Source organism: Mesoplodon bidens (genome assembly GCF_964165515.1).
Source record: "Mesoplodon bidens genome assembly, chromosome: 14".
Taxonomy (NCBI): Eukaryota; Metazoa; Chordata; class Mammalia; order Artiodactyla; family Ziphiidae; genus Mesoplodon; species Mesoplodon bidens.
In genome coordinates, this window is record NC_138170.1 from 80,012,783 (window position 1) to 80,025,712 (window position 12,930).

General features: G+C 45.3%; 1 protein-coding gene across 4 annotated transcripts in view; it reads left to right on the forward strand.

The window, feature by feature from the left end:
• LOC308627991 (uncharacterized protein) overlaps window positions 1-12,930 on the forward strand; it is a 122,046-nt gene that overhangs the window by 27,908 nt on the left and 81,208 nt on the right. For 3 of the 4 annotated variants that reach the window (XM_081254555.1, XM_081254556.1, XM_081254557.1), the window contains one exon: window positions 769-2,037. The exons of the other annotated variant lie outside the window; for it this stretch is intronic. The gene's annotated coding sequence lies outside the window, so the exon portion shown is untranslated. Of the gene's footprint in view, window positions 1-768; window positions 2,038-12,930 lie in introns of those variants that run through there. 4 annotated transcript variants of the gene reach the window in all.

Genomic DNA, 12,930 nt, shown 5'->3' on the forward strand with positions numbered 1-12,930 from the left:
GGCTTCTGGTGGTTTGCTCTGGCCTCTTGGCATCATTGGCTTAAGAAGCATCACCCCAGTCTCTGCCTTCATCTTTACATGGAGTTCTCCTTGTGTCCATGACTGTGTCCAAATTTCCCCTCTTTATAAGGACTCTACTTATACTGGATTAGGGCCCACTTTAGTGACCTCATTTAATTTGATTACCTCTGTAAAGGCCCCCCAAATAAGGTCACATTCTGGGTTTAGGCCTTCAACATATGACTGGGGCAGGGGTGGGGTGGGTAGATATAATTTGACCTATAACAACTTGGAATAGAAATTTTATTTTTATTATTATTATTATTTCTATCCCTTTTTGAACATTAGGTGCCAGACTCTATGTAACATTATCTTATTAATCCTCCCCAAGCACTGTGCAATAGATGGTACGGACCTTATTTTAGAAATGAAGAGGCTGAGCTGCAATGAAGTTTAATAGCTGGCCTGGGGTCACAGGAAGCAAATGGCCTGGGTCACCAACAGGGAGCGAATGGTGGAGCCTTTCCTAGCCCAGACCTGGCTGCATGTTATCCATTACGTTTCCATTAAGCATGGGGCAAGCCTGACCGACCTCATAAAGCCCTTTCAGGTCTCTGAGACCTGTCTTTTTCAGTTGGGAAGAGGAAAGGCCTGTTTGGCTTTGCCATTCTCGAGAAAATGCAAGTCTGCAGGGCTCACGGGAAAGGTATGCGTGTATTGAACTTGTAACAGGATACTGGGGTCCTGGCTGTCTTTCTTTATTCATAGGGTTTCAGAGCTGGAGGTACAGTACAGGGAGGAGAACAGGCGGTTGTGTAATTCTCTCAGGAAGAAAGCCAAAATGAAAAAGAAGAATGCAAGCAGCATCGGCACACAGGCAATTTTACAGAAAAGAGATGAATGTTCCACTGTGTCCTGAAATGGTCATGGAGCACCGTACTGGAGGAACTGCTGCCTTTTGCAGTTTTGCCAGAGGCATGATCTAGACTTCATAAACGATCAGCCGCTCTGCTCAGCTCAGTTCAGCTGTGTTCGAGGAATAGGAACTGAGCAGCTGTTGAGGCTGCATGCTCACATCCAGAGACAGTTCATGCTCTGCAGCAGTTTGGAGTCTGCAGGTAGCTGCAGACCCACAAAGAGATCACCTTGGAATTATGTGCAGAAGAAGCTGGGGGGTGGCCTGAGCCAGCCTGAGGCAGGGGTGTGTGTGTGTGTGTGTGTGTGTGTGTGTGTGTGTGTGTGTGTGTGTAAAATCAAGGAGGCCTTCCTGGAGGAGGCAATGGATGCATCTTAGAAAAGAGCATGTACGGAGTAATGGGGTAAAGTGAGGAAGGCAACAGCACAAACAAAAGCACAGAGGCACAGGACAGCACACATGGGGACCAGCAGGCAGGGGTGTTTTAATTCAGGCTAAATGTGCCTCTTTTTGGGAGACGACTGCTGCCAAGCTTCTCTTCAAGGGTTAAGACAGCACATCTGAGCCTCTTCCACTGGAATCTCACGGGGCCTGGAATCGAGTACAACCTCCAACGTTACAATTCTGTTTTGGCACAACTGGCTTAGAGATGCCAAATATATACTCAGTGGAATCTGAATCTGAAAAATCAAAGCCCTTTAAGGAAAGGATTAATTATTAAGAGCATATCTATTCAAGCTTAGCACTTAGGAACCGGACACAGATTGGTTCTGAATAGAGCAGTGAAGAGATTCTGGATGTAACATTTAGATGCTTGTGCCATAACATCTTGCAAAGTGTTAGCTGACCCAGGTAATAAAAAGAGAAGTTCATATACCCCCTGCTAGCTATTAAAATTCTTCCACTACCTTCTCCTGAGATCACCCAAAGATTAGCCAAATATTAGGGAACATATCCTGCGGCTGCAAAGTTTTATGTACTGTGTCTTCCTGCTGGTAAAATGATGCTTAGTTTGTAAAAGTAGCAAGGGACAGAAATGCAGAAAAAGAATCTGTTGTTAGTGTAAATATACTCCCCTCTACTGTATTATGCTAAGGAGGTATCAGATAAAACCACCACATCACAGAGATACATTTTTCCTTGGAACAGAAGACTGTTTTCTTTGTAATGTTAATCCTAATGTGGTTTTGAGAAGACTATTAAATACTGATGAATCTTTTAGAAAAGTTGTGGATGATAATGCGTCTTAATTCATTATAAAAACTTTTTAAAGACACTGATGATTATCCTTTCAAAATTACCTTTCTGACTGTAAACACTTTGACTTCTATTCAAAGGGAATTTTTACTATTACATTATCAATATGCAGTGGAATTCATCCTTAAGGAAGGTACTTCAAAATCTGCATCCGGTCTTGCACTGTTTTTAAGGTGGCACACTTGGGATTGCATGGCTGTCTGTCGTTTGAAAGTATGCTTGGGTGTCATTCAAGAGAAATAGAAGTTACTTTCAGTGCTTAAAACAGGAGGAATTTAATCCAGGGAATTAGCTACAATGGAGAAGGAAGATTGGAGAAGCCGAATCAATAACAAATAGAGCAAAGCAACCCAGAGATTAGCACAAGAAGGGAAGCCAGTACCATCCCAAACTGGATGGCAGGGAGATGAGGCGATGCTGCCCAAGGCCAGAGGCCAGGTCTCCAGCAGGGCTGGAAAGGCTGCAGTGAAGAAAGAAAGGGTAAACACCCCAGCTCTTCCCTTCCTCGAGCATTCCCATTTCTCATCCAAGACACTCTTTGGCCAACTGGAGTCCAAAGCCAGCTGAGACAGGAGCCTGGAACTGCAGCTTCGGCCCTAGCACAATGCAGGCTCTAGCAGAGGCAAGGCCAGGGATCTGCACAGCTTGTCAGCTTTTCACCACCTTTACTTATTGGAAAGAGAGAAGGCACAACGACGTATGAGCCCCTCTTTGATTAAGACAGGTGAAAGGAAAAAGGGGAGGAGAGAGGAAAATGTTTCAAGTAGAGAAACAGAGAGACAAGCTGGAATCAGAACCCTGATCTTCCTTTCCATCTTTTCCTCTACCCTCTGGAGTCTGCCTGGTGTGTTTTCCCATTTCTATTTTTTATTTTCTTCTGACTTTTCATATCTTACTCCTTACCTTTAGAAAATTACCCCCAAGACCTAATGGGTTCCTCCCCGAGAAGCATATTTGCTGGGGGCATCCAGGGAAGTTTCTGCAGGAAGAGCACGTGCTTCAGGCACAGAAGGATGGATGCCCCTCTTCCCTCTTGTCATTTGTCTTTTTGCACACGTGGCCCCTCCCTTCTCATCTGCTGCCAGCCTGTATCTCCTGAGAGCAAGGACTCCTCCATGTCTTCTAGTCTGCTGTATACAGTAGGTGCCCAATAATTAGAGTTAGGATTTGAAACTTGGCTCTGCCATGAACTAAATGTGTGACATTGGGGAAGGTCTAAATTTCTCCGAATTCTGTTTTCTCATCTGAAAAGTAGAATGAGGGGTTCTTAATATCTACACTTCATAGTTTTATATGGATGACTTACAACCTACGAGCATTTTCCTGGAACGTTGTAGCTTTGGTTATTAATCGTTTTTAGTGCATCATTCTTGCCTGGGTCACTGCAATAACCTCCTAATGGTCTCCCCGCATCTACTCTTATCTCCCATGATTTATTCTCAACATAGCAGCCAGGGTGATCCTTTTGAAATGTATTCTGCACATCACACCTCATTTTCAAGCCCTCCCATTGGCTCCAGTACCCTCTTCCCTTGATGTTTACATGACTCAACCTCTTACCCCCTTCAAGCTGTGCTCAATGGCACCTTGTTACTGAGGCCTCTTCTGACTCTCCTATTTCAAATTGCACCTCACCTTCTATACTTTGTCAGCATCCTGGCATTTCTGGTCCTCCTTCATCTTTTCAACTTTCCCTTTTGCCCGTAGCACTCAGCATCTTCCCACATACTCGCTCATTCTCTCGTGGTTAGGTCTGATTCCCTTACATACATTTCAGCTGGGAGAGACCAGGGTTCTGGTTCTGCTCTTACCACACGGGTGGCAGGGCCAATCCCCCCGCCCCACTGCCAGGATTTCAGTGACCTCATTATTTCCATGAGCAGGGGTCCAGAGGAGCTCTAACTTGCTCTCAGAATTTAAATTCCATCCTGTTAGCCCGGGCACATGTTTTCAGAAGCCGTTCTCTGCGAGTGGAGCGCGCCCGTATTTCCCTTCACTTATCTGCCCCCATGTCAGGCTGGAGGCAGCAGATTAATGACATGAGAGACTAACTCACAAATGAGTGGAAGCAAAGTGAAGAGGCTTCCAAAGAGCGTCTCTGGAGGGACAGGGTCTCAGAGGGCATCTGGCCTCTCGCCCCTTCGCTTAGGGCTCTTGCCTTTCGGCAGTTCCTATGGTGGCTGCTTCATGATGGTGTGCGGGGAGGGGTACAGGATGCTGAGAGGACCAGGGTCCAGATTAACTTTGCATCTCTCTACAGAATAATGTCTGAGCTCCTCAGCCTTAGGTGCAAGTGCGTCCATCCATTTATCTGTCCACTCGATGACCTGTCTATTCCTTTCTCCAGCCTATTGTCCTTGAGGCACTAGATGCCTTTATAAGGTATCTCTACATTTATTGCAGTTCCTCTCAAATCATTAGGGTTTTTAAAATTATTATTTCATTTTTTCCCTCCTTGAGCCCTTGCTCATGCTATTTGCTTAGCCCTTGATGTCTTTGCCTATCAGAATCCTCATCACCCTTTTAAGTGCCTCTGGCAGAGACTGGCAGCACCCACTAATAACAAGGGGGCCCCCCTCCATTCCCCAGCTGCCCTTGCACTTGGTGAGTTGTGTGACTAATTCTGGCCAAAGGACAGTGGATGAGAATGACATGAGACCCTTGCAGACAGAGGTGTCTACTCAACATGCTGCCAGTCAACTGAGGCCAGAAGATGGCAGAGTCTCAAGATGGACACAGCCCAGCCCCCAGAGAGGGCCCCTGGAGGACAGCCACTCCGAGAAAGGCTGCTGAAAAGGGTTGCATGACTCCATGGTGAGTGAGAAATAACTTTGACCGTGGAAGCCACTGTCAATTTTGTGATTATTTGTAAGCAGGTCAGTCATTCAACAAATACGATCAATATGATGGTGAACTACATATAATAATGAGCAGAACATACCTAGAACTTGCTCACAGGGAGCTTGTAGCTACGTGTGGGGAACAGACTTTACTCGCATATCACTGGATGTATCCAAAGCATAGGAAGCTCTGGGAGGAGTTGGGCAGAGGAAGATGAGAGCCTGGCGTGTATACGTTGGGCATGGGGACACCAGTGAGATGGAATCCAGCTTGAAGATCTGGAAAGAGTCCCCAAGTCAGTAAAATCTTAGCTAAGATCTGAAGGGCGAGGGCACTGGAGGGAGGGCTTTCAGGAGAAGGGTGTTCAAGGTGTCCAGGCTGAGCTGGAGGAAGGCCAGTGGGTTATCTGAACACACAGTTAGTTTAACCCATGATAGGGATTAATACATGTTTGTTAAATGAATGACCCATCATTAACTGATACTAGGAAAAGATTGAAGGAAGTAGAAGCAAGAAGAGGAAGGGAAATCGGGGCATGAAAGGCACCTCTCCAGAAAGAAAAACACCTGCATCTATAAAGAAAGAGGTATATGAGGTGTTGCCCTATTAAGAAATCTCCCTCAACCTCAGACCTGTTGCAGTTAGAGGGAGGAATGTGAAGGGCTTTCTCAATCTGTTCTTTATAATGTGAAGCTCTGTGAGGGGTTTATTCTGTATTGTGTTTAGAAGATTCCTCTAGGCCTGGCTTTCTCGCCACAGGCACCGGGAAGCCATACAGGATCCATTAGACAGAGGAGAGGAGATCTGCTTTTCATTCTACAGAATGGAAAACAAAAACTGATTAGTGGATCTTTATGGCAAATGTGGACGGAGTGTTTGGGAGAAGATGCAGAACTCTATTTCTAGCCTCCTGCACGAACACAGTAGAGCAACCCTGTGCGCTCTTCACCGGCTGATGAACAGAAAATTTATATCTTATAATCTAAACCGTCAGAGTTTCCTTTATGTAATGACAATAGACTCTACACAGCTACCTTTGTGGAACCTAAAAACATCATTGCTCAGGGCCAGATGCAATGTGCAATAAATAATTTAGCATCAAAACTCCCCTCATTCTATTTACGGTAAGTTAGAATTCATCTCCACGGCCCATGTGAAACAGCACTTAGTGGATGGCAAAATCCAAATATATCTCCAGTGTAACCTGATTCGCACTGAAAGGGCTCCAAGAATTCCAAAGATACTGAAGAGCTTGGAATTCCTTCTGCCCTGCAAATCAACATATGTCCTTTTTTCCCTCCTGGTTGCTTTCGCTCCAAATAACTCAATGCCTGATGTGTAGGTCTATTTGTTTGAACCTCGGAATGCATTTTTCACCTCCTAAAATGCTTTCCATAGAAACTGTGGCACCTCAGTCCCTGGGTGCATGTTCATATTTTTGTGTCAAAGTTTTTCGCTGCAATATGCACAGCAATCATGTGATGGCTAGGGAGATTCTATTTTCTTTTTTTTTTTTCGATACGCGGGTCTCTCACTGTTGTGGCCTCTCCCGTTGCAGAGCACAGGCTCCGGATGAGCAGGCTCAGCGGCCATGACCCACGGGCCCAGCGGCTCCGCGGCGCGAATCCGCTCCGCGGATCCTCCCAGACCGGGGCACGAACCCGTGTCCCCTACATGACAGGCGGACTCTCAACCACTGCGCCACCAGGGAAGCCCCCAGGGAGATTCTTTGATGGACGTGGAAACCAAGGCTCAGAGAGCCTGGGGCTTCCCCAAAGTGGTCAAGGGGTGCTTTCTTTCATTCAAAATATTTTAACGAGCACCTTTTACTGGCAAGATGTTATAGTTACAACGGACACTGGGTTCCAGTATTGAAAAAGACAGAGGTGGTCCCTAACCTCATCCAAATTATAGTCTAGTGGAGAAGACAGACATTTACTATTTAAGCAAATGACGACTGCTTAAGGGCTGTGGCAGTGCCACTGGAGATGCTTGGGATGACAGCGAACATGGGTACCTGCTCGGTCCTGAAGGCCTGGGAACGCTTCTCTGAGGAAGCAGCAATGAGCAGTTAGATTTAACTGTTTCATAGAGAGGAGAGAACATTCCCAATAGAGGGACAGACAGGCGGAAAGGCCCCGAGGCAGAACTTGCTTTAACACAGGAAGAAGATCTTCAACAGGTGGCAGAAGTCTTTAAATTCCCACCTTTGAAGCCAACTAACCAGGCTCCCTTGCTGTTAAAATGAAGAGACCTTGTAGCATTTGTCCTGGCTGCCATCTGAGAAGACCACCTCTACCTCCCAGAAGAAGATTTTAACCTCAGCTTAGCCTGGAGGCTGCTTTGGGACACAAGGAACAAGTGAAAACAACGCATGGCCAGAATGTATGAATTAATGGTCAATGAGATCAACGTTTGTTTCCTGGAATGAGATGGAGGCAATCATGTAAGAATTATAATATAATAGTGTCCTAACCTTGAGTGGGATAAAAGCATTACTGTTGTAATGCTACCCAGTGAGTAACAGTAGCTCATGTTTTGATAGCACTTTCATATATAATGATTGTCAGCCTCTCAACAACTGTGTGAATGTGTACGATCCGATCCTCCTCATCTTACAGTCGAGGTTACTGGAGTTTAGAACATGAAGTTCCTTGCTTATGTGACTCAGTTACTAAGAGGCTGAACTTGAACCCAAGCCGCTTGCCCTGCCTGTTGCATTTCCTCTGCTCTGCCATGACCCCTGGATTCTCCCCACTGCAGCTCTGTAACCTCGAGTGAATTCCTTAACCTCTCTACACCTCAGTGTTCTGATTTGTTAAAGGGGGAAAATAATAATACTGACTCACAGGGTTAATGCAATGATTAAGTGAGTTAATATATGTCATATGCTTGAGACAGAACCTAGCACGTAGTAAAAGCTGTACAAGAGTTAGCTATGTAATTGATTCTCTTTGTTATTATTACTAGTTTAATATTTTAATTTTATATTAACAGCATTTGACCATTCCATCAGTTTATTCTGAAACTAATAATGAGTAGATAAGATCATCAAAAAGGATATTCTTTATTCTTTTTTGATAAATGGAATCCATTAAAATCAGTTTAAGGGACCTTGACCTTCAAAGGAGTCATCAGACTTAGGCTAAAGTGATCACTCCCTTTTCTAACAAACCTGTCAGTCTCAGCACAAGTAGTGAATGCCTGACATTTGTTCATTCATTTTCAATATAACAGGCACTGAGCACCTACGGTATGTCAGACACTGTCCTAAAGCAAAGTAAGCAAAATCCCTGCCTCTGTAAGGCTTACAGCCTAGTAAAAAGAAAGAAAGAAAGCAAAGACTCAATACATACTATGTTCCAAGATGATAGGGCTTTAGAGAAAAGCACAGCAGGAAAGGGAATGCAGGGGGGGGCAGGGTGAGGGGGGTTTAAACTCAGTGATCAGTGGCCACCTCACTAAGAAGAAGACACTTGTGCCAGGACCTGTAGGGGGTAAGGGAGCCACCCCCGGGGCTCCCTAGGTCAATAGCATCCTAGGCAGACTGTTTCCTATATGTCCTCTAGTTGCTTCATGTTGATTTTTTTGCGAGGAAAGAACCTTACCTTTACACTTGATTAATTCAGTAATGATTTTCATTCATTTATTAGGCATTTTATGATTATTTGCTTTGCCCGAAGCCCTGTCCTGGGTGCTATGGATCCAGATGAACAAAGCCTCATCCTGGCAATTACTGTGTAATTCACAGTGTAACCGGGGAGACTGAAAGTCCATCTACAGTCACCATGCTGTGTGATAAGTGCTGCAGCTCAGGGAGCTATGGGAGCACAGGGAGGTATTCCTCAACGCCAAAGGTGAGAGAGAGGCGGTCAGGGTCTCAGGGCAGGTGACAGTCCAATGACCTTTCGAAAAGGAAGGGGACTTTATTAGGAAGACCAAAGAGGATGGGCGTTCCAGTCAGTGACAAGCACAGCGGTGTCCTCTGGTGGCTGGAACAAAGGCTGGGAGGAGGGTGTGGTAGGAGAAAGTCTGGCGGGTTTGTGAGCACAGGAGGCTCACACACTGGGATACGGGACGTGACCTTTTCTCCTGGACCTGGTAGAGGTCAAGGAAGGATTTGGAGCAAGAGTGGGGCATTATCGTATTGGTTGGTTAGAATGACTCTTTCCAGGGCTGTGTGTGGGAAGGATTGGCTTTCTAACGGTACCCGATCATAGTTCTAGAGATGGACTAGCCAAAAACATGATGGATTATGAAGCCTTCCAGGCAGAGGGACTTCAGAGCTGGTGCTGGGTTCTAGACGTTGTAAGAAGGGCAATTCGACAGAACTTGATGATGACGTGGCTCAGAGTGTGAGGGAGGAGGCCAGGAAGGGTCCCCAGCTTCTGACATGGGTGACCCACGGGACGATGATGTCACTGACCAAGATAGGGACTCTGAAAGATTGTGGGTTCCAGTGCAGACATGCTGACTTTGAAGATCTCCAAGGACATCACTGCAACAAGCAGCATCTACCATGTGCCCTGCCTGTGCCCTGCCTTTGCCCACCAGAAGCAGGCAGCCTGGCAGGTCCTGATCCAGGGTTCCATGACTGACAAAGGCCCATCGTCTTCCCACCACATGGGGACTGAGGTGGCTTGTCTTCTATGTTCAGGAGATGCGCTCACAGTAACAGTTTGGAGAGCATTAGCCACCCACCATACACTGTTTGGAGAGCTTGATAGTAACTTTCACGCCGTGATCCTTAACTGCCCTCCAGATGGTTGGTACCATTTTGTATTATTTATATTATTTCCTTTTTTTGTTATTTCCATTTTATAGAGGAGGAAACCAAAGCTCAGAGAAGTGAATCAACCTGCCCAAAGTCACCCAACTACTTACTAGTTGAGTCAGGACTTGAATCCAGAACAAGTAAGAGAACCTACATTCTTAGTTAACACCCTTCCCACTTAGGGTTTTGTCATTGTTTTTTGTGTTTTGTTTGTTTTTTCAATAACTTCACTTAAAAGAAGGGGTAGGGTGGAAACTTCAACTAAGTAAAAATAAACTCTTCTTGAGAAAATATTGACTATAGAAAGAGAGCCTTATATGTATAACTGAATCACCTTGCTATACACCTGAAACTAACAAGACATTGTAAATCAACTATACTTTAATTAAAAAAAAAGAAAGAAAGCTTGAAGAAACATGGGTCTTACATAAAGTGGATTCAATAACAAGCTTATTGGTACAAGAAGTCACGCTTTCACTTTCTTTGAGGTTCCCCCCAAAATACATATATTAATCAACCATCATTTATTGAGTGTCAGTCTGCACTGGGGGTGTGCTGGGAATGGAACAGTAAATAAGATAAACGCTACCTATGCCCTCAAAGAGCTTACCAAAAAGGAAACCAAAAATGAGGCTACTGTAATGGCCCCAAGGTGAGTCTCTTTCTACCAAATTTTAGAAATTGAAACCTCAAAAACAACTTGTCTTGACTGTTCTCGGTAACCTAAAGTCCCAATGCCCTTCTCTGATTGAAGGTCACCCTCAGAATCACATGAGCCTCTGGCAGGAGGGCAGAGTTGGGAGAAAAGGAGACTGGAGTGGAAAAGACAATATTCAAATTGGTGACCAGCACCTTTATTAACTTTTTAATAGTCGCAAGCAAGGGCATTATCTCAGAGCAAGGCTGTAGGATTATTGTCACTTCCATTCCATAGATGAAGACAGTGAGGCTCACAGATATAAAGCAGCTTGTTGCTTGGTAGCAAAACTGGCATTCAAATGCAGGTATATCCACCTGTAAGTTCCTTACCCTGTGTGGGTACCTGGCGCCCTTCTGTTTCAAAAATCTTACTGAGATTGCCTTTTTCTGAAATGCTTCTAGCAACCTTTGTGGTGGAGGGACACTGGTGAAAAACTTTTGAAAAGTTTGACAGGAAAACTTATCTTTATGTGTCACCGTCCACGGCACCAGCTCCGGCAGCCAGTACAGAAAAGAAAGGCTGCTGTGGACCAGCTGTCTTCTCCACCGTTTCAGAGAATATCATCTCCTTGGGCTTTATAGTTTCTCTTACTTTCTGGAGAAGACCTGTTGCCTTGCTTTCTGGCAGATATTCTCCTGAAGAGGGGTGTCCCATTCCAGGAAGCTCATGGTTCAGTGTAGAAGCAGAGTGCAAGGTGAGGTATGGGATGATCCCTCCTGGATTGTCCCAGCACGAGCCTGGCTTCCCCTGGAGACGCCACTACCAAGACTGTGAAATTGTGGCCAAAGTCAGTCCTGTGATGTGCCACCTACAGGTGGGTCTAGGGATCCTCCTGGGCCTGGCACCTCTCCCCCCACAGCCAAGGGGGTCAAGAAGATGGCTTTGTCCCTGCGACTCCCTCGGCAGAGGGCCACCGCATGGGGCAACCCACCAGGCACTGATTTCCCTGCTTCCAGACTGACAGCAAATTCACTTCACCCAGACTTGTGTTCCTCAGGACAAAGGGAAATACGAGCTGACATTTTTCCTTTAAAAACTGTAGGATTCCTTTTTGTCTTCTTCTCGCTAGTGTTCATGGATATATATGTATGTATATATATGCCGACATACATATATATGAATATATACTGAGATGGAAAAGCTGGGAAAGCTGCAAAATTATGTTACACTCCAACACGTACGCCAGGAAAATCCCTAGGGAAGCAGCTAGAGGGTTGTGAGGGATGATGCTTCATTCGGGGAGAGCCTGGCTAGAGCAGATGAAATTCATCATTCTATTCTTTGGTTAACAATTTCATACCCAAATACATACCAAAAAAAAAAAGAAAAAAAGTTCTTTGGGTGGTTATGTTCCAGACAACAGGGTGATCTCCCTCTTCCTCCTTCCCGCATGGCCACTGAATTAACCCAGCAGTGGAGCATTATTCCCAATTGGCCAGACTTCTCTGTGCACCCTCCATGTGCCTGGCAAAGTGGGAATTGCTGTGAGCTACTTAAGAAGTGTACAGTCTCCAGAAACAGGATTGCAGCTGGTCAGAACTGTGCCATGTGCTCTTACAAAGCCATTGAACCAACTCTAAGGCCCTGGAGGTCAAGACTCACATTGCATTTGCGTTTATACTCTTGACACTTAGGGAGGAGACTAGACCTTAATAAACACTCAAGGATTATTCTTGGAATAAATATAGAGTGAATGAAAACTTAGCATGTTAATATTATGTTTAATACCATTTTTCTTCTAGAAATATTATGTTTAACACCATTATCTTCTAGAACATTAAAATGCTAAAATGTCTGGTCTGATTAGAGTATAGGGCACTTTAACATAAGACTCATAATAATCTTTTTTTTTTTTGGCGGTACGCGGGCCTCCCACTGTTGTGGCCTCTCCCGTTGCGGAGCACAGGCTCCAGACGCGCAGGCTCAGCGGCCATGGCTCACGGGCCCAGCCGCTCCACGGCATGTGGGATCCTCCCGGGCCAGGGCACGAACCCGTGTCCCCTGAATCGGCAGGCGGACTCCCACCCACTGCGCCACCAAGGAAACCCCATAATAGTCTTTTGATTAGAATCTTTGTCGAGTGGTTCTCAGGGAATGGGATGTTTGAGTTGAATTCTGAAAGGTTATGCAATCTGTTCTCCGGGTACCCTGCTCCAGTTCAGGTGGCTTTATGTGTGTTCACCTGCCCCACTGAACTGTCTTCTCCTGGGAGGGCAGGAATCAAGTGTGATTTAACTTCTTTGTTTCCAATGGCCCCTTCCAGAGGCAGCACTAGGCGTCAGCATGTTGTATTAGAAAGAGCCGCCATTTGAGTCCCACTCTTACTAATACTTACTTGTTCTTTGAGCAATTTCTTAAAAACACTTGGAGCCTTGGTTTTCTCATCTAAAATAAGAGATCATTGCTATCTCTTATTGAGATAAGAGATATCTCTTATCTATC